Source organism: Lissotriton helveticus, chromosome 3_1 (assembly GCF_964261635.1).
Source record: "Lissotriton helveticus chromosome 3_1, aLisHel1.1, whole genome shotgun sequence".
NCBI lineage: Eukaryota > Metazoa > Chordata > Amphibia > Caudata > Salamandridae > Lissotriton > Lissotriton helveticus.
The window spans coordinates 836,586,418-836,609,863 of record NC_136061.1 but is presented as its reverse complement, the minus strand read 5'-3'; the positions used below and the strand labels follow the sequence as shown (position 1 = coordinate 836,609,863).

At 46.2% G+C, this 23,446-nt stretch overlaps 1 protein-coding gene across 1 annotated transcript in view; it reads right to left on the bottom strand.

Annotated features, from left to right (window-relative positions):
- The window catches only part of LOC144823005 (gap junction beta-3 protein-like), a 40,583-nt gene that overhangs the window by 5,822 nt on the left and 11,315 nt on the right, over positions 1–23,446 (bottom strand). The window lies entirely within an intron of this gene.

The following is a 23,446-nucleotide window of genomic DNA, read 5'->3' as shown; positions in this document are numbered from 1 at the left end:
CTAATTATAAGGTGATCATGTGATGGGGTACACCCATTGCTTTCATGACTGCGCTGCTTGCCTTGCCTACTGGATTGCATGCTTTAGTCAAATGAGCGAACCGTGTGAAAATTCAGCAGTCGCATTCATTACTGAGGGCTCGTGGTGTGAGCCTGGCTCTGTATGGAAAGGACAACCATATCACTAAATATCCACCCATCCACCAAGAGGTACAAAGGTCCTATTATAGTCAGTGCTTAATTCGACCCTGTGACAGTGGTAGAAGCAGCAACCTGTAAGAGTGAGATAAAGGGACAGGGAAAGTCTGGTGGTGGATTAAAGAGGCATGAGATAGAATCAAGACCACACAGCCTTGGGATTAGGCGTGTCGACATTCAATAACACCTGCTACGGGCTTCTAAACAAAATATTAGGCACTATCACTAATATATATTTTCACAAATCAAGCACTGGATTTTCATATGCATCCTCCTATGGCAGCCATATTACCGTAGCACAATTGTCCCCATACCCCATCTTTCAGCTTCCACTCATGCAGTCAAGAACCTGCCTTAAAGGAGGTCCTCTCTGTGTGTGCCGCGTTCTCGTCGCTAGCCCCCTCGGTGTTGAACATCAATCGGCACATTTTGCCTCCATCTAGACCATGCCATGACTGCTAGCTTCTTACTTTTCGATACGAGTTTAGCGAGGTGATCCGAACAGATTCCCTCACAGTTTTCTAGTGAGCTCCTATCTGTCTCCTGAATAGAAACCCAGTCATGGACACTACAGTGCCTCAAATTACATTCTGTGCGGCTTTTATGGTGTGTAGGACAATTCACCAACGAGAACTGGCACACTGGAGAGTCAGACTAAAATCCTGTATCTCTAGCAGATCTTATGGATGTCAGGACAAGGAATAGTTGGAGGTCCCCAATTAAAAAAAATGAGGTAAATAGCTACAGGTTTTAGGGGTACAATAATGGAATGCCATCCCCTTAATCTAGAAACTAGGCTGAAACAATGTTTGAGCAGACTGAAGTACCTTATCTTCAAGGCCTCCCCTTGTAACTGAGTGACCCAGTGTGCCCTGTTTTCCATCCTCTGTACCTGAGTGACCCAGTGTGCCTTGTTTTCCATCCTATATAACTGCGTGACCCAGTGTGCCATGTTTTCCATCCTATGTAACTGAGCAGCTCATTGTGCTTTGTTTTGCATCCTATGTAACTGTGCGGCCCAGTGTGCTTTGTTTTGCATTCTATCTAAGTGAGCGGCCCAGTGTGCTTTGTTTTGCATTCTATCTAAGTGAGCGGCCCAGTGTGCCTTGTATTCCATCCCATGTAACCGACTGACCCAGTGTGCCTTGTTTTCCATCTTATGTAACTGAGCGGCCCAGTGTGCTTTGTTTTGCATCCTATGTAACTCAGCGGCCCATTGTGCCTTGTATTCCATCCTATGTAACCGAGTGACCCAGTGTGCCTTGTTTTCCATCCTCTGTAACTGAGTGACCCGATGTGCCTTGTTTTCCATCCTCTGTAACTGAGTGATCCAGTGTGCCTTGTTTTCTATCCTCTGTAAGTAAGTGACCCAATGTGCCTTGTTTTCCAAACCCACGTAACTGAGTGACCGAGTGTGCGTTGCTTTCCTTCCTATGTAACTGAGTGACCCAATGTGCCTTGTTTTCCATCCTCTGTAACTGAGTGACCCAGTGTGCCTTGTTTTCCATCCCCTGTGACTGAGTGACCCAATGTGCCTTGTTTTCCATCCTCTGTAACTGAGTGAACCAGTGTGCCTTGTTTACCTTCCTATGTAAATGAGTGACCCAATGTGCATTGTTTTCCTTCCTATGTAACTGAGTGACCCAATGTGCCTTGTTTTCCATCCTATGTACCTGAGTGACCCAATGTGCCTTGTTTTCCATCCTCTGTACCTGAGTGACCCAGTGTGCCTTGTTTTCCATCCTCTGTACCTGAGTGACCCAATGTGCCTTGTTTTCCATCCTCTGTACCTGAGTGACCCAATGTGCCTTGTTTGCCTTTCTATATAACTGAGTGACCCAATGTGCCTTGTTTTCCATCCTATGTACCTGAGTGACCCAATGTGCCTTGTTTTCCATCCTCTGTACCTGAGTGACCCAATGTGCCTTGTTTGCCTTCCTATATAACTGAGTGACCCAATGTGCCTTGTTTTCCATCCTATGTACCTGAGTGACCCAATGTGCCTTGTTTTCCATCCTCTGTACCTGAGTGACCCAGTGTGCCTTGTTTTCCATCCTCTGTACCCGAGTGACCCAATGTGCCTTGTTTTCCATCCTCTGTAACTGAGTGAAACAGTGTGCCTTGTTTACCTTCCTATGTAACTGAGTGACCCAATGTGCCTTGTTTTCCATCCTATGTACCTGAGTGACCCAATGTGCCTTGTTTTCCATCCTCTGTACCTGAGTGACCCAATGTGCCTTGTTTGCCTTCCTATATAACTGAGTGACCCAATGTGCCTTGTTTTCCATCCTATGTACCTGAGTGACCCAATGTGCCTTGTTTTCCATCCTCTGTACCTGAGTGACCCAGTGTGCCTTGTTTTCCATCCTCTGTAACTGTGCGACCCAGTGTGCCTTGTTTTCCATCCTCTGTAACTGAGTGACCCAGTGTGCCTTGTTTTCCATTCTCTGTAACTGAGTGACCCAATGTGCCTTGTTTTCCATCCTCTGTAACTGAGTGACCCAAAGTGCCTTGTTTGCCTTACTATGTAACTGAGTGACCCAATGTGCCTTGTTTTCCATCCTATGTACCTGAGTGACCCAATGTGCCTTGTTTTCCATCCTCTGTACCTGAGTGACCCAGTGTGCCTTGTTTTCCATCCTTTGTACCTGAGTGACCCAATGTGCCTTGTTTTCCATCCTCTGTAACTGAGTGAAACAGTGTGCCTTGTTTACCTTCCTATGTAACTGAGTGACCCAATGTGCCTTGTTTTCCATCCTATGTACCTGAGTGACCCAATGTGCCTTGTTTTCCATCCTCTGTACCTGAGTGACCCAATGTGCCTTGTTTGCCTTCCTATATAACTGAGTGACCCAATGTGCCTTGTTTTCCATCCTATGTACCTGAGTGACCCAATGTGCCTTGTTTTCCATCCTCTGTACCTGAGTGACCCAGTGTGCCTTGTTTTCCATCCTCTGTACCTGAGTGACCCAATGTCCCTTGTTTTCCATCCTCTGTAACTGAGTGAAACAGTGTGCCTTGTTTACCTTCCTATGTAACTGAGTGACCCAATGTGCCTTGTTTTCCATCCTATGTACCTGAGTGACCCAATGTGCCTTGTTTTCCATCCTCTGTACCTGAGTGACCCAGTGTGCCTTGCTTTCCATCCGTTCCAGCGCCTAGATACCCACGGGTGTTGGCACCTTTTAAATTCAGTCTTATCTTGAATTCATTGTGAGGCCGAAGCGTCTGAATACGCACATAAACCAAAATCAACACACCGGCCGCACCTCTGCTGTGCTCTTCATGGAGAAAGTGTGAGGATTCCCCAGCAGTGTCTCACGGTGAGCAATGGCCGATCTCCTTGGCTACCTCATATACATATTGCTACCTCAGTCTGAGTCACCTTTAACTACCTTCAGTCAGGGTGGTTAATGCTGCAACCTTAGCCCTTTAGTCACTTCCTCACTACTCAGATAAACCACGTCTGGAATTTAAGGGCTCGTCCAAAAGACATATTCATCCACAATTCTGCAGCTTTTCCTTAAAAATTTTACGGGCTAGAAGGAATGTTCCCTATTTTAATCAGCCACGGCTCGTGCAGGTAAGAGTTTGGGGCCCCGGTGGGGTGGGATTTCGACGGACGATAAAGATGGGAAAATAATTATGTGTTTAATTTTTCCTCGACATCTCTGTCAAAATCCCCCTCACCCGCCACCAGGCCCGACAGCTCTTACCTGCACAGGCCACGACTGATTTTGATGTGTTTATTTTGGGGATCTATACAGCGCCCCTTCCACGTTGCAACTATGTTCAAGCACTTTTACAATCTCCCGCAGTTAAAAAATCACTCTAAAACATGACGCAAACTGACCTTTCTGACAGCCGCGGCCACTGCAGGTAAGAGCCCTTAGGCCCGATGGGGGGGATTTCGACAGATGAGGACGTATTTTCCCTCAACCGTCAAACCCCTCCCACCCCCACGAGCCAGGCCCAACCGCTCTTACCTGCACGGGCCGCAGCTGCTTTCTGACCTGCCCTCTAGACCTGACCGCAGACATGAACACATTTCCATGGGTGCAGCCATTGCTCACCTTTGGTAGCTTGGATTGGCAATCCAGGTTAAAGTGCTATAAATCAACCAATCAAAAAACACAGTAGAAAACGAAGAACCAAATAAAGAACGTCAATGTACGCACAAGTATAATGAAAAAAGTAAACACCCCACAAGGTAAATAAAGAAACAAGCATTTGCAATGCAATAGGTCTCGCATTAGGAAAGTTTGAGCTATTGGTATTGTAAATGGCAAAGTTTTTATTTATGTTTTTTTTTTTTAAATAGCTAAATTAATAGCTTCGTCATTTACAATGCCAATAGTTATAACTTTCGCAAATGTGATACCTATAGCATTTGTAATGCAATATGTTTTGTATTTACAAACCGCGAGAGGACAAAAAAAAGCTCGGGACCACCGCCTCCTCCCAGGCCTTCAAAAGGGACCTCAAAGTTCTCCTCCTCCTCCAGAGACACCTCCAAAAGTAATTCACGTCCTCTTGCTATTTGTGAGGAAGACTTCCCACTACTGATAATTTCTACTTTCCATGACCATGGAAGTGCCTTCCCAGTGTATGCCTGTGATTGGAGGGTCTGCCTTTTTGCAGTATTTTCCATGTACTGGTGTTCGGTGCCCTTTTGTAACATGCACACACCACTCTGCCCTTGCAACACACGGCTGCTACCTCTCACATGTCTTTGCCTTTGATACTTGCACAAGTGCCACCTTGCCCATGTAACGCTTGTTCCTGAGCCTGAGTGTCTAGCACTTATTGCAGGACTATACCTCTAATTATACTCTGTTTTCTCTTATAACTGCACACTTGTCACTTTCATTTCCTCTTGTGCACTTTTGACTACCTCATGTATTTTGGTTGCTCACAATTTTTACTCAAGTATTTTGTTTGCTCACGATTGTCACTATTACCTTTACTACCTCATGTATTTTTGGTTGCTTATAGTTTTTACTACCTCATGTATTTTGTTTGCTCACAATTGTCACTATTACCTTATGTAAGTAACGTATGTTTTTGCAACCTGTTCTTTTGTAATGTTTCTCATTATGTTTCATTTCTGTTCCTAATGTGAAGCGCTCTGACGCCTTCGGGTAAAGTCCGCGCTATATAAAAATGCATAAATACATAAATAAATAAATACCGCCTTCGGGTAAAGTCCGCGCTATATAAAAATGCATAAATACATAAATAAATAAATGCCGCCTTCGGGTAAAGTCCGCGCTATAAAAAAATGCATAAATAACTAAATAAATAAATACCGCAAATGAAACATCCTCGTTACTCTGCCGGCCTGCGACCAGGAAGTCAGGCAGGCCGGCGCGACAACCAGAAACAGGAAGTAGGAGGGCGGGAGCCTACCCCGCCTCCCACGGAAGAGTCGCGAGTTGGAGCACCGGAGCAGGCAGAAGCCTACCCTGCGCCCCGGTGCCGAAGGAGGGAAGAAGAGTCCTGCTGCCGGGTCCTGCAGCTGAGAGCCGCCGCACGAAGGAAGCCGGTGAGTGGGTTGCTGTGGGGGGAGGGGGGCAGCGCATGTGTGTGCGCGCGCGCATGCGGGGGGGGCGGGCTGGGCTGTGTATGTGGTTGTGCGTGCGTGTGTGTGTGTCTTGGAGTGCGTGTGTGTGACTGTGGGGGAGGGGGGTGTGTGAGCGAGTGTGTCTGCGCGTGCATGTGTACGGCGCGGGACTCCAAGCTCGTACACCCTCTTGTCCTCCTTCCCCCCAGACTGATCGCTATACGTCTCCAGCTGGACACATGCATCCGCTTGCGGATGCATTGCCAGCGAGACCCAAAAATGAAGATAAACTGATAAATATTTTGGGAAAAGGAAAAATAGCTGTACATAAATCAATTGAATAATGCATTGCATTCGAAATCAATGAAAAGCAGGTGACAGCGAAAAATCCCACCTATAAATAAGCAGTAAAATGCATTCCACTAACACTCAATGAAAAGCAAACAACAGTGAAGCAATAGTGAAAAGGGGGGGCCCTCTGCTCCCCCGCCCGCATGGCGGCGTGGCGACCCCCCTCTCCCCTTGTCTCCCGGTGGTGGGGGCGTGACCTCCCGGCGTCCAGTGATGACGCGGGGTGCGCGCCGCACCACCGGCTGGCTGGCGCACGACCCTTGACCCGGAAGGCGTTGTGCAGGCTTCCGGGTCGGGGGCGGGCGGCTGGGGGGCGGGGGGAGGGGGCGTGCCGTCCCCTCCCCGCGATCCTGGGTTAAAGGAGGGGGGAGCGCCCAGGTGGCCCCTTGTCGCCTGGACGCTCCCCCACACTGGTCGTGCCCCGCGCTCGGGGCCTCCTAATTTTCCCCACCCACCACCCCTGGAACATTGCAGTGTTTATATGCATATGGTATACCTGTCTTATTGTGTGTATTGACGTGTATTAATTACTTATTTCCCGTTTAGGAAGTGGTATTGAAACATAAATGTCGGTTGCAATGGTGTCTCATGTATATTGTATACCTGTTTTTATGGCGTGTATTTACATGTATTAACTAATTTTCCCATTTCGACTATTTTCCCATTTAGGAAGTAGTGTGGACACATAAAATGTCGGTTGCATTTTTGTTTAGGCCTTTATTCCCTAGTAGCCGGACGATGGTATGTCATGTTGTGTTGATTTAGTTAGTGTAGTTATCCTTTAGAGCTTTTTCCACAGGTCGTCGTATTTATTAGGGTATGGACATGCGGTAAGGTCATGACCGGTGAGCAGATATTTTAAGGTCTCAGGGGGCGGCATCATCCTTTGGAGGTGTCCGCCCAGGGGGAGGGGTCACTGGCCCCTCCCAGAACTTCAGGGGCAGGTATAACTGGTGCTGCAAAGGGGCGCGGGTAGGAGAGTCACGCTGTCCTTATGGCTGGTAGCCACCCCGCGCGTACTCATGACGTCAGCGAATGGCGTGAGTAAGGGCCCTCCTTCAGTGGGTAAATGGAGTTCACGGCATGGACCGAGTAATTAACGGGCTCGGCTGCGCATGCGCACCTGCGATAAGGACGCAGCTAGTAGGACCTGACACCGGTTAGGACCTTGCCATATGGCCAGTAATCTTAGTATGCAAATTTCAGAGGAGGATGTTAGATTCGGTTAGGAAACAAGCTGTATTAGAATCTTGTTAAGGTTAGCATATCCTATTTGTTGATATGGTTGTATCTAATGTCCCTGAATAATTTTGCATAAAACGGTATCTTTTGTTTAATAATTTTATTATTTTGTATCTTAATAAATACGGCCGGGGGGTCTTGCGATCCCCCGCCTTCCAAAGACAGTCATGTTTCGTGTCAGTGTGTCCTGGGTTGATGTGGGTCCACAGGGAGGGGGGCGGTAGCCGTCGCTGACCATATGACTACAGTCGACCTTGTTTAAGACTCACAACTGGTTGGACATGATATAGGGGTTTAAACCATTGAAACAAGTTACCTTTGAGCATAGATGAAATTAATGAGGTAAATAGTGTACAAGACCAACTTGGACACCAACTTATCTGACGTCCATGACCTCTGAGTAGGCCATGGTCAAACATCTAACTGACCTGCAAGTGCGTGTGGTTGGCCTTAAATTGGTGATTCCACATTGACTGTTCTTCTGCATTGGGACAAAGATGATTTTGCAGATCTGAGAAATCCTCAGCCTACCCATCCTGTAAACTCTGTAAAGGTCATGCTCCTGGAAGGAGGACTTTAAGTGGGACATAGTACTTCTTGTGGCTGCAGTTCAAATAAGGCTCACTGGACCGAACGGTGAGCCAGATTAAAGTTAATATTATGGTCCTTGGTTCAAAACTTTCAAAATCGCTAGCAGTAGTTTTTTTTGCCAGATCTTCCAAACATGTTCAGGTCGGGTGTGCAGTAACCGCATAGGCTTGGGGAAAATGTTGCTGGAGTGGTCTTACCAGACCCATTTCACACCATACAATGTATTTGAGTTCTCTCAGGACCATAGCACTTTAAGTAAGGTTTGAGCTCTTTTGAAATGAGTGGACCTCTCCAAGACATAGTTTTAAGGATAAAATGGTTTCCCACCTGGCTCATAGCTCATATGGACCTCAATAATACTGGCAGTCTATTTGAGGATGTTGACTGGCCTCAATAAGTGAGCATTGCCTTAAGGAGCAAGGTTGGGGGTGCTGATCCTCATCTTCCAGAGGTGCAAGAGAAACATCTTATGGGCTCCTCCTTTTAAAGTCTTGAAAGCCCTAGGACTGGCTATGCAGGTCCATCCTACTCTTTACTATAAAGACTCCAAATAATCCAAAATGCAGGCTCACGACAACTACTACATTGACGTTTGCATGACTAGATCACATTAGCCATCTAAGTGCGTCACTGGCTACGCATCCCCCTACATTTCCCACAGGGCCACCTACGAAAGAAGCCTGCTCCTGATTCGAGTAAAGCTTCTAAGATAATTGCAGAATATAACCCTCTGGTCTAATTGGCATTCCCGCCGAGTGTTTCGCCCTACAAGAGATCTGGCGCTGGTGAAACCGCCGCCTCTCCCATACAGGCAGTAAAGGCAAAGAACTCACTCCCAACTGAGAGAAGAAACATTGCAACCTCTTCTTTAATATGGATTGTGCTAGTGCACATATTTGTGGTAATGCAATCACAATGGGTGTTTCCTCATTTGCGTGGGAACTTTGCCCCAAGCAAACAGGGGAACACTTTGACTTTGAGCCCATGCTACATGGCAGGCATGGGTGCATTGGCAAGAAAGAAAATTGAGAGTAGGTGCACTGAATGTGTGTCAAAAGAATATTATAGATGGCAGATGATCCAGGACAGTGACCATCCATGAACCAGAATCCAAGCCCCAAAACAAGAATGGCAGGTGTAACCACAGGTGAAACTATCTCTTCACGCCGCCTTTAATTAAATGAATTATTAACACTGGTGCACAATCATGACAACTTGTTCAAAACCGCCAGCTTTGCTTAGCATGCATGCCACGCAAGTCACATGGGCTGCTCTTGCAAACCAAATCTTTCAACCAGAGTCAGCACTGCTATGCGCTTAAGCTTAAATCTTTTCCCTCCTCCTCAATCCACTGCTACCTCAGGTAAAAAGATATTTTACACAATAACAGCAAAGCTCTGGCCATCATGTAAAGATCAAAACCGCTAGCTACAATGGCCACACACAATGTCATACCTTCCAGCTACACACTTGGTAACATTCTAGCCATCCACAACTCATCATGGGCTTAAAGCAGTGTCATTATAAAGGCATTTCATTGCAAAATTGCACACCACAAGTCCTGTGGAATTTTTATTTTACTCTCCCTAAAACACAAACGGGCACATGCATCAACCTATTTAGGAAGTGCAAACGGTGCGAATCGGTAAATTCGGCCGTTTGCGCTTCCTAAATACGTTTTTGGGATGCATGAAACAATGTTTCAAAATTCGCTTTTTTTTGCATTTCCTAAAAATGCGAATGCATTTAAGGAATCGTATTTGTGCGATTCCTTAAATGCAATGCATCAATTTAAAAAAAAAATGCGAATTTTGAAATAGGAAGTGCAAATTAACACGAGGTTGACCCTCGTGTTAATTTGCGAAAATCTTTAAAAAAGCAAAAAAATGCATTTTTTAAACTTTCATGTTACAGACACACATGTCCTTAGGACATGTGTGTGTGAAACATGCACTTTAAAATACATTTCAGGGGTGCAGCGGGGGTCCTTTGGACCCCCCTCTACACCCTTGCAATGCATCAACAAATTGCGAGTTAAACAAAAAAAGAAATGCAAAACGGCATTGATTCCTATGGGCCTCTAGGCCCATAGGAATCAATGTAATGCCATTCCTTAATTGCGATTCGCAATTAAGGAATCGCAATTTCCGAAAATTAAGAAATCCTAAAAACTTTTAGGATTTCTTGATGCATAGGATTTTGCAATTCCTAAATTGCGATTCCTTGATTTTCGCAATTTAGGAAGTGCAAAATCCTACAATGATGCATGTGGCCATAGACACTTCTAGGGGGGGGGGAAGCACAATGGGAAACAGCTTCCTCAAAGCTACACCAGGTGAATACAAACCAAATGTTCCATGTAAACTTCTTAGACATTCCTTATGTGGTGGAAAAAAGCAGAAAGAAACCCCACTTGAGGTTATCTGCAGGCAGTAGGTCTGGTTAAACTTGTCTAGTGAATAGCATAGGAACACCCGGGGCCAGTTGCAACTCTCAAACAGACTGGAGATAATTCACAGCAGCCCCATCCCTCATGCTTACTTTTCCAAATAAGATTTTGAACTACATTCATTGGCAATTCTTAACTGAGATATTAGCATTAGTCTATTTGTGTTGCCCCATAGTCCTAAGAATTACCTCATTATTAGGAATTATATTAAAAGTTACATTGCACTAAGTATCTGAATGAAATCTTCTAATGCAAAATTCTCTTGATTTGAGTATTGCACGGAAAATCTTTAACTGTAACAATTAAAACCTGGTCAGATTAAATAAATATTACCAACTAATTATTTTAGTAGTGATGTGACTACAGATATAATTCAGAACGATGGGGATAAATTATTTGTATCTGTCATATTTAAGTGAAAATACACTACTTCAAGCCTCTTTAGCCAGCCAAAGTTGAGGTCACACCATCAAGGCCCAAAAAGCAAAACATTTCAGGATTTTACAGGGCGGATGGGGTTTCCTTCAACATGTAATATAGGACCCCAGTACCCCCCCAAAATATTATTCACTGATAAAAACAGAGAGAAATAAAAGCAGAAACACCGAGGTTAGTAATGTTGGCCATCCATGTTAAGATGCCATCTGGAAGACGGAGAAGATGAATTGAAAGAGTGAAAATCAAAGCAAAGAAGCACACACCCAAAAGGGTTGAAGCATGCCATGCTTTATCACTAGCAGAAAAGTTCAACACCCTCCTTTATCCAGCGAGCTACGGCAGGGGAAGGAAGCGCTATGTAAATAAAATCACAATTATAGCCTGGCAGTTATCTGGTTTTTGGGAAGTATCAGCTAGAATAATAAAATGCGTACAATAAGAAGGGGGGAGAGGATAGGTGTGTACACTCCTCAGATAGTTTCCAAATCGCGGCGAGGATTTGGAAACTATCTGAACGGTGTACCCACCTTGACGCAAGTTTGACTCCAGGGGGTCACCCCCACATCTCGCCATTTCTAGAGACTTTATCTATGAAACTCGAACATGAATTGTGTATTGATCAAGGTATCTCTGCATGACTAGGAGTATGTTCCACAGATACCGGAGGTAGGATCAGAGGGAACTTCCCTTCTTGGGTCCCGGAGGGTCCTGATGAATGCCGAGTGACCCCTTCTTTATGGGCACACCTTTTACGGCAGAAACACGTTGACAACTTGGCAGTAAGGAAGGGTGAAGAAATCTTAATTTTCTCCTTTCACCTCCATCCTTCACGTTTTTAAATCTAGCCAGAGGGCCCCAGAATAAATTTGGGAGTGGATATATATCTGAGCTAGTTTTGACTCACTGTCTGCACTTTTTCTTCGGTTATTCCAAGAAATGTCATTGTTTGTATTGTCTTTCCATCCCTGTTGCTCCACCCCAGACATTGGTCTCCGTCGGGGGTGTCTGTAGCACACCCTATGATGAAGTATGTCACAATTTTGTGAGTGAGTCAGTATTTTCACAGGGAACACCTGTCACTGTCTTTTGTGTGTTTTTATATATATATATATATATGTGTTGTACACACGTTTTTATACATTTCTTCCTTTCCTTACTCCTCTGTGTGTAATTTAGGAATCAGCTAAATATTGAAAAATCTCCAAGAACCAAAATATTTACTGAAGATCATTTGTTGCACATAAGATGTATTCTATACATTAATGTATGCAGAGCTACTATGCACTTTAGACCCTTCCTTTCTGTTCGAATGTAGAGCATATTAAATAAAGAATTTTACTTTGTTTATGCCATGCTCATACCAGCAAGGCAATACTAATAATCTAATGTGGTCAATGAAAGCTGTAGTCTTTGTAATCTTGGCCCTATTTTGATGATTTGCCTTATGTTGAACATCATCCACTGACTTGTACTGTTAGAATTCAGTCAGGCTGAAAAATGCCTTTCCCCCCTTTAAATGGCTGAAAAGTGAGGGCTTAATCCTAGTTTATGGATACATTTTCCATTTTCTAATAATTCTAATGAAAATGTTGAAATGCATAGCAGAATTTGTTGATTTTTAAGGGCAACAAGAAATGTCCATAGCCTAGAGACATTTTACTTTAAGGAATAAAGTTGAGGTTTCCATAGATCAAACATTTGGACCAATTTAGAGTCCCATAGTAGGACTTCTTCTCAGTTGCTGCAGTGTCAGAGTTGCACCACAAAAAGAGAAAAGTATTGCACTATTGTGCACCCTCCCAACTCTATATCAATCCTGCTTACAAAATACGATAGTGATATAAATGTATTGATTATTTTAAGGCTACGCTGACCTATTTAGTACAGCATTGTTGATATTTCATGGAAAAGCCTCCCCCACTCGTTTGTGGCATGCTTACTCATGGGCTTATATGTCCTGCCTTGATAAAATATTACTCCCACTGAGGCTTCAACCTCAAAATGAGGGAGTGCAAAATATATCCCGTCGGATAAACGAGGGATCCAGAATGTTGCTAAAATCACCTCTGTGTAAACCTGAAAAAAGTGCCTTTATTAAAAAGGTACACACAGGGTCGGAATAAAATCAAAGAAGTTGGATGCAGAATGAAGGATAGTGTCAGAATGCCGAAATGTTTAGGCCCTCATATTGCCCACATGGGGTATTGGGCCTTCATCAGGGTTGATTGGATTCCTACATGTCTCTACTACATCCCAGCATGTGCAATAAGGTAAGAATAAGTCTTACCTTAAATCTACTGATGGGTATAACAATTTAAACTCAGGGAGTTATTGACCCAATGGTCTCAGAGACAAAGGATACCTTCTGTTGTCTCACATTTGTCAAGAGAAGAGTTCTGTGTGGTATTGGGATGCCGACCAAGAGCCAGAGAGGACTAGTAGCTCCACTGTAAGACTTGCTAATACCCTATTGCAGGTACTGAGACTTCTCTGTGAACTAATCACGAAAGCTGTTCGCTTTTGAACAACAGCAAACTCAGTGTCCTTGACTCGCTTGAAGTTTTCTTCTAGAACCTTTGCGACACCAATGGATTTAATCTTGGATGGGGCCCACCATGCTGTGCATGGGGGACTCTGACAGTAAAAATGAGAACTGGGCAAAATTTTAAATATGCCAGCATAAGTTTGGGAATTTTGTGTTACAGGTGTTCTGTGAAATTTCCAAAATTGCGCCATTGCACCACTTAGCATTATTTTGTGCCACTTGCAGTAAAAACTCATCACAAATGCACAGGAACAACAGAACATGAGCCGTTGTTGTCTTTGTTTAAAGGTGCTCTCATACCAAAATTGACACAAGGACGCATTTCATGCTAAAATATATTGCAAAATGACAGATTTGCATCTTGCATAATTTTGCCAAAATCACCCATAATAAGGCAGAAGCAAATTACATAAACTTTGCAAACCCATCACGTGGCGTAAAACATATGGTAGACATGGTATCTGAAGGCCCGACCTAAATATTGGGCTGTCTGATACCATTTCCACTGGTGATCAGCTGGCTCTCGCCGTGTTTCCATTGTCAGCGTAAGAGGCAGTTCTGCTGGTGGAAAATCATCAATTTCTCCACTTCTACATAAGGATAGGAATCTTGGATGGCCAGCGGCGACATCCATCAATGTTTGGATGACATAATTTTATTGTCCACTGTAAACAAGGGCCGTTGGTTTTTGTCCTCCCATTATTTATCATCATTACAATATTCATATATAACTAACTATATTTTTAAGCAGTCTTGTTTCTGACTTCTCTTTTTTCCCAAAATGTAAACTGCCCTTGTAAGCAAAACCAGAGAGTGAAATGCATCACTCGTCAGCCTTCAAATTAGGCCTTGCTGACTCTGTACCCATAAGCCTTCTCCACCGCTCCTCTCCCTTTACTATTAATAACAGCTCATCTTCTACCCCCTACATGCACTCTTTACAGACAGCCCTATATTGATAGGGTTGTGTCTTGAAGCTCACTAAACTTACTGTCAGTCTTTTCTCCAGACCGCTCAATGGTAGAGACAGCATAGCTATATCAAGGGAGTGATCATCAGATGCGGCCGGGTGAACCCGATATGTTTTCCACTGGAGAAGCAAGGACATATTTTTACCCTCTATTTTGTGAGCTGTCTCGAGTTAGCATACTAACGAATCATCTGGTGGTGGGTTTGGGGAACGGGCGGGGGAGGTTATGAAGTTAGCTGCTTAGAAACACGCATTGCAACAATGTTCCTTTGAGAACTGCATTATCCTCATTGTCCTGTGTTGCATTGTCCTCAAAATAAAATATATATACATATGTAACAAAAAAACGCCCAGAAGCTTGAGCCCGCACAGCACTGCAGGTGAGTAACAACTCTATTTAAAACAAGCAGGCAGCTTAACATCCCTTTGAAGTCCATGGCTTGACGCGTTTCGATGCCGCTGTTTGCATCTCCTCAGAGGCCGTGTCAGCGGAGGTGATTAGTGGCTACCGCATCTCCCCTGCGTGTTTCCGTAATAGGGGGCAGTGCTGTGCTGTGCGGCCTCAAGCTTCTGGGCGTTTTGGTTACATGTTATCCCGCGGTTCCAGGCCGCGGAGGGATCGCACTGCCCGCAACCAATGGGCATTAGGAGAGAGGAAGCTTCCTCTTTCTGAAGCTGCAGGGAACCTTTAATGAAGCCGACAGAGTCTCATCCAAGGCTCAATGGAGGGCTGAGAAAAATTGTCCATAATCAGCTGCAGCGGAGGTAACCCACTAGAGGGCGTTAATTGCCAAAATATGACCTGAAATCCCAGCGTGCATTTAAAAATGATCTGCCACCAAAGGAGGAGCACTGAAAGTCCCCTATTACAGAAACACGCAGGGGAGATGCAGTAGCCACTAATCACCTCCGCTGACACGGTCTCTGAGGAGATGCAAACAGCGGCATCGAAACACGTCAGGCCATTGGCTTCAAAGGGATGTTAAGCTCCTGCTTGGTTTAAATAGAGTTGTTACTCACCTGCAGTGCTGTGCGGCCTCAAGCTTCTGGGCGTTTTTGGTTTTATATATATATATATATATATATATATATATATATATATATATATATATATATATATATATTCTTTCCAAAAGTTGCCAAGTTGGAAGGTCACTCACGAGGGGGTTAACACACACTTGCCGCCGGCAGCAACACCAAAGCCTGCAGCACATCCGTCCATTTACATGCCACGATCAAAGTTTGGGCAATGGACTGCTAAGACCAGAATGCAACTTTGCCACACCCACATGGGTGGGACTTGTTACTCAATAAATCATGTGCATATAATCAGCCTCTGTTTCTCGTTGTACAGCCAGTGATCAAGGGCGGGATGACGCCCGAAACGCGTTTGGCATGTAAATGGACGGATGTGCTGCAGGCTTTGGTGTTGCTGCCGGCGGCAAGTGTGTGTTAACCCCCTCGTGAGTGACCTTCCAACTTGGCAACTTTTGGAAAGAATTTAATGCGGCTAGTCCGGTCGCGGAAGGTCCCGCCGCTGAAACTGGTGGATCTACACTGCTCAGCATCTTGTGCAGTGAACAGAACGAGGGGGGCCTGAGCCGTTGGTATATATTGGCAGCATGAGGGCGCTGCACGACATTTCCTTCCACCCACTGGGGTAAGACATTGTTCAACAACGATTAATCAGAGGTGCCCACTGAGGTTTCAGCACGATCAAAGTTTGGGCAATGGACTGCTAAGACCAGAATGCAACTTTGCCACACCCACATGGGTGGGACTTGTTACTCAATAAATCATGTGCATATAATCAGCCTCTGTTTCTCGTTGTACAGCCAGTGATCAAGGGCGGGATGACGCCCGAAACGCGTTTGGCATGTAAATGGACGGATGTGCTGCAGGCTTTGGTGTTGCTGCCGGCGGCAAGTGTGTGTTAACCCCCTCGTGAGTGACCTTCCAACTTGGCAACTTTTGGAAAGAATTTAATGCGGCTAGTCCGGTCGCGGAAGGTCCCGCCGCTGAAACTGGTGGATCTACACTGCTCAGCATCTTGTGCAGTGAACAGAACGAGGGGGGCCTGAGCCGTTGGTATATATTGGCAGCATGAGGGCGCTGCACGACATTTCCTTCCACCCACTGGGGTAAGACATTGTTCAACAACGATTAATCAGAGGTGCCCACTGAGGTTTCAGCACGATCAAAGTTTGGGCAATGGACTGCTAAGACCAGAATGCAACTTTGCCACACCCACATGGGTGGGACTTGTTACTCAATAAATCATGTGCATATAATCAGCCTCTGTTTCTCGTTGTACAGCCAGTGATCAAGGGCGGGATGACGCCCGAAACGCGTTTGGCATGTAAATGGACGGATGTGCTGCAGGCTTTGGTGTTGCTGCCGGCGGCAAGTGTGTGTTAACCCCCTCGTGAGTGACCTTCCAACTTGGCAACTTTTGGAAAGAATTTAATGCGGCTAGTCCGGTCGCGGAAGGTCCCGCCGCTGAAACTGGTGGATCTACACTGCTCAGCATCTTGTGCAGTGAACAGAACGAGGGGGGCCTGAGCCGTTGGTATATATTGGCAGCATGAGGGCGCTGCACGACATTTCCTTCCACCCACTGGGGTAAGACATTGTTCAACAACGATTAATCAGAGGTGCCCACTGAGGTTTCAGCACGATCAAAGTTTGGGCAATGGACTGCTAAGACCAGAATGCAACTTTGCCACACCCACATGGGTGGGACTTGTTACTCAATAAATCATGTGCATATAATCAGCCTCTGTTTCTCGTTGTACAGCCAGTGATCAAGGGCGGGATGACGCCCGAAACGCGTTTGGCATGTAAATGGACGGATGTGCTGCAGGCTTTGGTGTTGCTGCCGGCGGCAAGTGTGTGTTAACCCCCTCGTGAGTGACCTTCCAACTTGGCAACTTTTGAAAAGAATTTAATGCGGCTAGTCCGGTCGCGGAAGGTCCCGCCGCTGAAACTGGTGGATCTACACTGCTCAGCATCTTGTGCAGTGAACAGAACGAGGGGGGCCTGAGCCGTTGGTATATATTGGCAGCATGAGGGCGCTGCACGACATTTCCTTCCACCCACTGGGGTAAGACATTGTTCAACAACGATTAATCAGAGGTGCCCACTGAGGTTTCAGCACGATCAAAGTTTGGGCAATGGACTGCTAAGACCAGAATGCAACTTTGCCACACCCACATGGGTGGGACTTGTTACTCAATAAATCATGTGCATATAATCAGCCTCTGTTTCTCATTGTACAGCCAGTGATCAAGGGCGGGATGACGCCCGAAACGCGTTTGGCATGTAAATGGACGGATGTGCTGCAGGCTTTGGTGTTGCTGCCGGCGGCAAGTGTGTGTTAACCCCCTCGTGAGTGACCTTCCAACTTGGCAACTTTTGGAAAGAATTTAATGCGGCTAGTCCGGTCGCGGAAGGTCCCGCCGCTGAAACTGGTGGATCTACACTGCTCAGCATCTTGTGCAGTGAACAGAACGAGGGGGGCCTGAGCCGTTGGTATATATTGGCAGCATGAGGGCGCTGCACGACATTTCCTTCCACCCACTGGGGTAAGACATTGTTCAACAACGATTAATCAGAGGTGCCCACTGAGGTTTCAGCACGATCAAAGTTTGGGCAATGGACTGCTAAGACCAGAATGCAACTTTGCCACACCCACATGGGTGGGACTTGTTACTCAATAAATCATGTGCATATAATCAGCCTCTGTTTCTCGTTGTACAGCCAGTGATCAAGGGCGGGATGACGCCCGAAACGCGTTTGGCATGTAAATGGACGGATGTGCTGCAGGCTTTGGTGTTGCTGCCGGCGGCAAGTGTGTGTTAACCCCCTCGTGAGTGACCTTCCAACTTGGCAACTTTTGGAAAGAATTTAATGCAGCCAGTCCGTCGCGGAAGGTCCCGCCGCTGAAACTGGTGGATCTACACTGCTCAGCATCTTGTGCAGTGAACAGAACGAGGGGGGCCTGAGCCGTTGGTATATATTGGCAGCATGAGGGCGCTGCACGACATTTCCTTCCACCCACTGGGGTAAGACATTGTTCAACAACGATTAATCAGAGGTGCCCACTGAGGTTTCAGCACGATCAAAGTTTGGGCAATGGACTGCTAAGACCAGAATGCAACTTTGCCACACCCACATGGGTGGGACTTGTTACTCAATAAATCATGTGCATATAATCAGCCTCTGTTTCTCGTTGTACAGCCAGTGATCAAGGGCGGGATGACGCCCGAAACGCGTTTGGCATGTAAATGGACGGATGTGCTGCAGGCTTTGGTGTTGCTGCCGGCGGCAAGTGTGTGTTAACCCCCTCGTGAGTGACCTTCCAACTTGGCAACTTTTGGAAAGAATTTAATGCGGCTAGTCCGGTCGCGGAAGGTCCCGCCGCTGAAACTGGTGGATCTACACTGCTCAGCATCTTGTGCAGTGAACAGAACGAGGGGGGCCTGAGCCGTTGGTATATATTGGCAGCATGAGGGCGCTGCACGACATTTCCTTCCACCCACTGGGGTAAGACATTGTTCAACAACGATTAATCAGAGGTGCCCACTGAGGTTTCAGCACGATCAAAGTTTGGGCAATGGACTGCTAAGACCAGAATGCAACTTTGCCACACCCACATGGGTGGGACTTGTTACTCAATAAATCATGTGCATATAATCAGCCTCTGTTTCTCGTTGTACAGCCAGTGATCAAGGGCGGGATGACGCCCGAAACGCGTTTGGCATGTAAATGGACGGATGTGCTGCAGGCTTTGGTGTTGCTGCCGGCGGCAAGTGTGTGTTAACCCCCTCGTGAGTGACCTTCCAACTTGGCAACTTTTGAAAAGAATTTAATGCGGCTAGTCCGGTCGCGGAAGGTCCCGCCGCTGAAACTGGTGGATCTACACTGCTCAGCATCTTGTGCAGTGAACAGAACGAGGGGGGCCTGAGCCGTTGGTATATATTGGCAGCATGAGGGCGCTGCACGACATTTCCTTCCACCCACTGGGGTAAGACATTGTTCAACAACGATTAATCAGAGGTGCCCACTGAGGTTTCAGCACGATCAAAGTTTGGGCAATGGACTGCTAAGACCAGAATGCAACTTTGCCACACCCACATGGGTGGGACTTGTTACTCAATAAATCATGTGCATATAATCAGCCTCTGTTTCTCATTGTACAGCCAGTGATCAAGGGCGGGATGACGCCCGAAACGCGTTTGGCATGTAAATGGACGGATGTGCTGCAGGCTTTGGTGTTGCTGCCGGCGGCAAGTGTGTGTTAACCCCCTCGTGAGTGACCTTCCAACTTGGCAACTTTTGGAAAGAATTTAATGCGGCTAGTCCGGTCGCGGAAGGTCCCGCCGCTGAAACTGGTGGATCTACACTGCTCAGCATCTTGTGCAGTGAACAGAACGAGGGGGGCCTGAGCCGTTGGTATATATTGGCAGCATGAGGGCGCTGCACGACATTTCCTTCCACCCACTGGGGTAAGACATTGTTCAACAACGATTAATCAGAGGTGCCCACTGAGGTTTCAGCACGATCAAAGTTTGGGCAATGGACTGCTAAGACCAGAATGCAACTTTGCCACACCCACATGGGTGGGACTTGTTACTCAATAAATCATGTGCATATAATCAGCCTCTGTTTCTCGTTGTACAGCCAGTGATCAAGGGCGGGATGACGCCCGAAACGCGTTTGGCATGTAAATGGACGGATGTGCTGCAGGCTTTGGTGTTGCTGCCGGCGGCAAGTGTGTGTTAACCCCCTCGTGAGTGACCTTCCAACTTGGCAACTTTTGGAAAGAATTTAATGCGGCCAGTCCGTCGCGGAAGGTCCCGCCGCTGAAACTGGTGGATCTACACTGCTCAGCATCTTGTGCAGTGAACAGAACGAGGGGGGCCTGAGCCGTTGGTATATATTGGCAGCATGAGGGCGCTGCACGACATTTCCTTCCACCCACTGGGGTAAGACATTGTTCAACAACGATTAATCAGAGGTGCCCACTGAGGTTTCAGCACGATCAAAGTTTGGGCAATGGACTGCTAAGACCAGAATGCAACTTTGCCACACCCACATGGGTGGGACTTGTTACTCAATAAATCATGTGCATATAATCAGCCTCTGTTTCTCGTTGTACAGCCAGTGATCAAGGGCGGGATGACGCCCGAAACGCGTTTGGCATGTAAATGGACGGATGTGCTGCAGGCTTTGGTGTTGCTGCCGGCGGCAAGTGTGTGTTAACCCCCTCGTGAGTGACCTTCCAACTTGGCAACTTTTGGAAAGAATTTAATGCGGCTAGTCCGGTCGCGGAAGGTCCCGCCGCTGAAACTGGTGGATCTACACTGCTCAGCATCTTGTGCAGTGAACAGAACGAGGGGGGCCTGAGCCGTTGGTATATATTGGCAGCATGAGGGCGCTGCACGACATTTCCTTCCACCCACTGGGGTAAGACATTGTTCAACAACGATTAATCAGAGGTGCCCACTGAGGTTTCAGCACGATCAAAGTTTGGGCAATGGACTGCTAAGACCAGAATGCAACTTTGCCACACCCACATGTGTGGGACTTGTTACTCAATAAATCATGTGCATATAATCAGCCTCTGTTTCTCATTGTACAGCCAGTGATCAAGGGCGGGATGATGCCCGAAACGCGTTTGGCATGTAAATGGACGGATGTGCTGCAGGCTTTGGTGTTGCTGCCGGCGGCAAGTGTGTGTTAACCCCCTCGTGAGTGACCTTCCAACTTGGCAACTTTTGGAAAGAATTTAATGCGGCTAGTCCGGTCGCGGAAGGTCCCGCCGCTGAAACTGGTGGATCTACACTGCTCAGCATCTTGTGCAGTGAACAGAACGAGGGGGGCCTGAGCCGTTGGTATATATTGGCAGCATGAGGGCGCTGCACGACATTTCCTTCCACCCACTGGGGTAAGACATTGTTCAACAACGATTAATCAGAGGTGCCCACTGAGGTTTCAGCACGATCAAAGTTTGGGCAATGGACTGCTAAGACCAGAATGCAACTTTGCCACACCCACATGGGTGGGACTTGTTACTCAATAAATCATGTGCATATAATCAGCCTCTGTTTCTCGTTGTACAGCCAGTGATCAAGGGCGGGATGACGCCCGAAACGCGTTTGGCATGTAAATGGACGGATGTGCTGCAGGCTTTGGTGTTGCTGCCGGCGGCAAGTGTGTGTTAACCCCCTCGTGAGTGACCTTCCAACTTGGCAACTTTTGGAAAGAATTTAATGCGGCTAGTCCGGTCGCGGAAGGTCCCGCCGCTGAAACTGGTGGATCTACACTGCTCAGCATCTTGTGCAGTGAACAGAACGAGGGGGGCCTGAGCCGTTGGTATATATTGGCAGCATGAGGGCGCTGCACGACATTTCCTTCCACCCACTGGGGTAAGACATTGTTCAACAACGATTAATCAGAGGTGCCCACTGAGGTTTCAGCACGATCAAAGTTTGGGCAATGGACTGCTAAGACCAGAATGCAACTTTGCCACACCCACATGGGTGGGACTTGTTACTCAATAAATCATGTGCATATAATCAGCCTCTGTTTCTCGTTGTACAGCCAGTGATCAAGGGCGGGATGACGCCCGAAACGTGTTTGGCATGTAAATGGACGGATGTGCTGCAGGCTTTGGTGTTGCTGCCGGCGGCAAGTGTGTGTTAACCCCCTCGTGAGTGACCTTCCAACTTGGCAACTTTTGGAAAGAATATATATATATATATATATATATATATATAAATATATATATATATATATATATATATATATATATATATATATATATATATATATATATATATATATATATATATAAAGTGTTCACTATTGACGAATATTGATTGGGTACTTGGTCTGCGATGGAAGGGCAGCCTCCAAACTTTTGCTTGACTCTGTGGGGAAGATATGGCCATCAGTAATGGACTGGCTCAGCGGATGTGGAGTCAAGTTTGAGACCAGATAAAGTACTCCACAATCATACCAATCTCAGTATGGTATGTCCAGACACAGATTTTATTTAGTTAAAAGAACAACACTTCAATCACACCTTAAATGTTGTGCTCGGGAACAGGTAAACCAAACATTAAGAATTCCCACAATACAATACGCGGGAAGTATGTACTGTTGATGATTCCTACCTGAAAACCGTAACTACTTGTACTACTTGTACTTGGATAGTCATAAAGACTGGCTGGAGGAGTCACAGATGCCAAGGGGCAACTTGCCAGCTAAGGAACAAGCAATGAGAATGCACTAGTGGTAGTGCCTGGGTAACCACATAGCACACATAATGCACACTCACTGTCATTACACCAAGAATGTTTTACCATGAAGCAACACAGGAGTTTCTGTATGTTCCTGTCATTCTGAGGCAGCAGGTCTAGCATGGTTTCCCACGCCACGTGCTCAAGTGTGAGGCAAGTTCCCTTTAAACCTGTCTTGGAGTTTATGACATCGTTAAGGTGAATAGATAAGGTGACGTGTCATGCCCCTTGGACTTTATCTGCACAGATTAGACAACAGCTGAGTGTTTCTCTGAGGTATGTAATGCAGCAGCAGTGTGTCAAACTCTATGGAATGTAAGAAATTGCACCTGCTTTTTAGGTTGCTAGCGACATCTTGGGCACATACGGAAGGCCCGGTATTTACCATTGGCTTTGTGGTTTGTAACTCACATTTGCTTGCTTTCTATTTGCTGGCTCTATTTGTTTAAGGCTGTCCAGCCTGAATTCGTCCCTTCCTTTGCCCAAACCCTGTTTATTGTATTCCTCCACCAGTGCATGCTTTCTGTAAACAGGACTTTAAATCTTGCTCTTATCTTGTCACATTTGCTATGCATTCAAAGACTGGGGTCAAATGTCAGGCTCTGTCTTCCAGGGAGCTTGGTATTTACTTTTTTTCCTTTGACTTCAGAGTGAGATGATTTAGGTGACAATCATGCTGGCTCCCAGCAGTGCTTGAGGAAGGCTGTATGATGTATTTTTTTTCTAGCACACAACAAAATGTGCACGTTTATAAATGAACTGTGGAGATATTTCAGAATTAGAAAAGCCCAAAT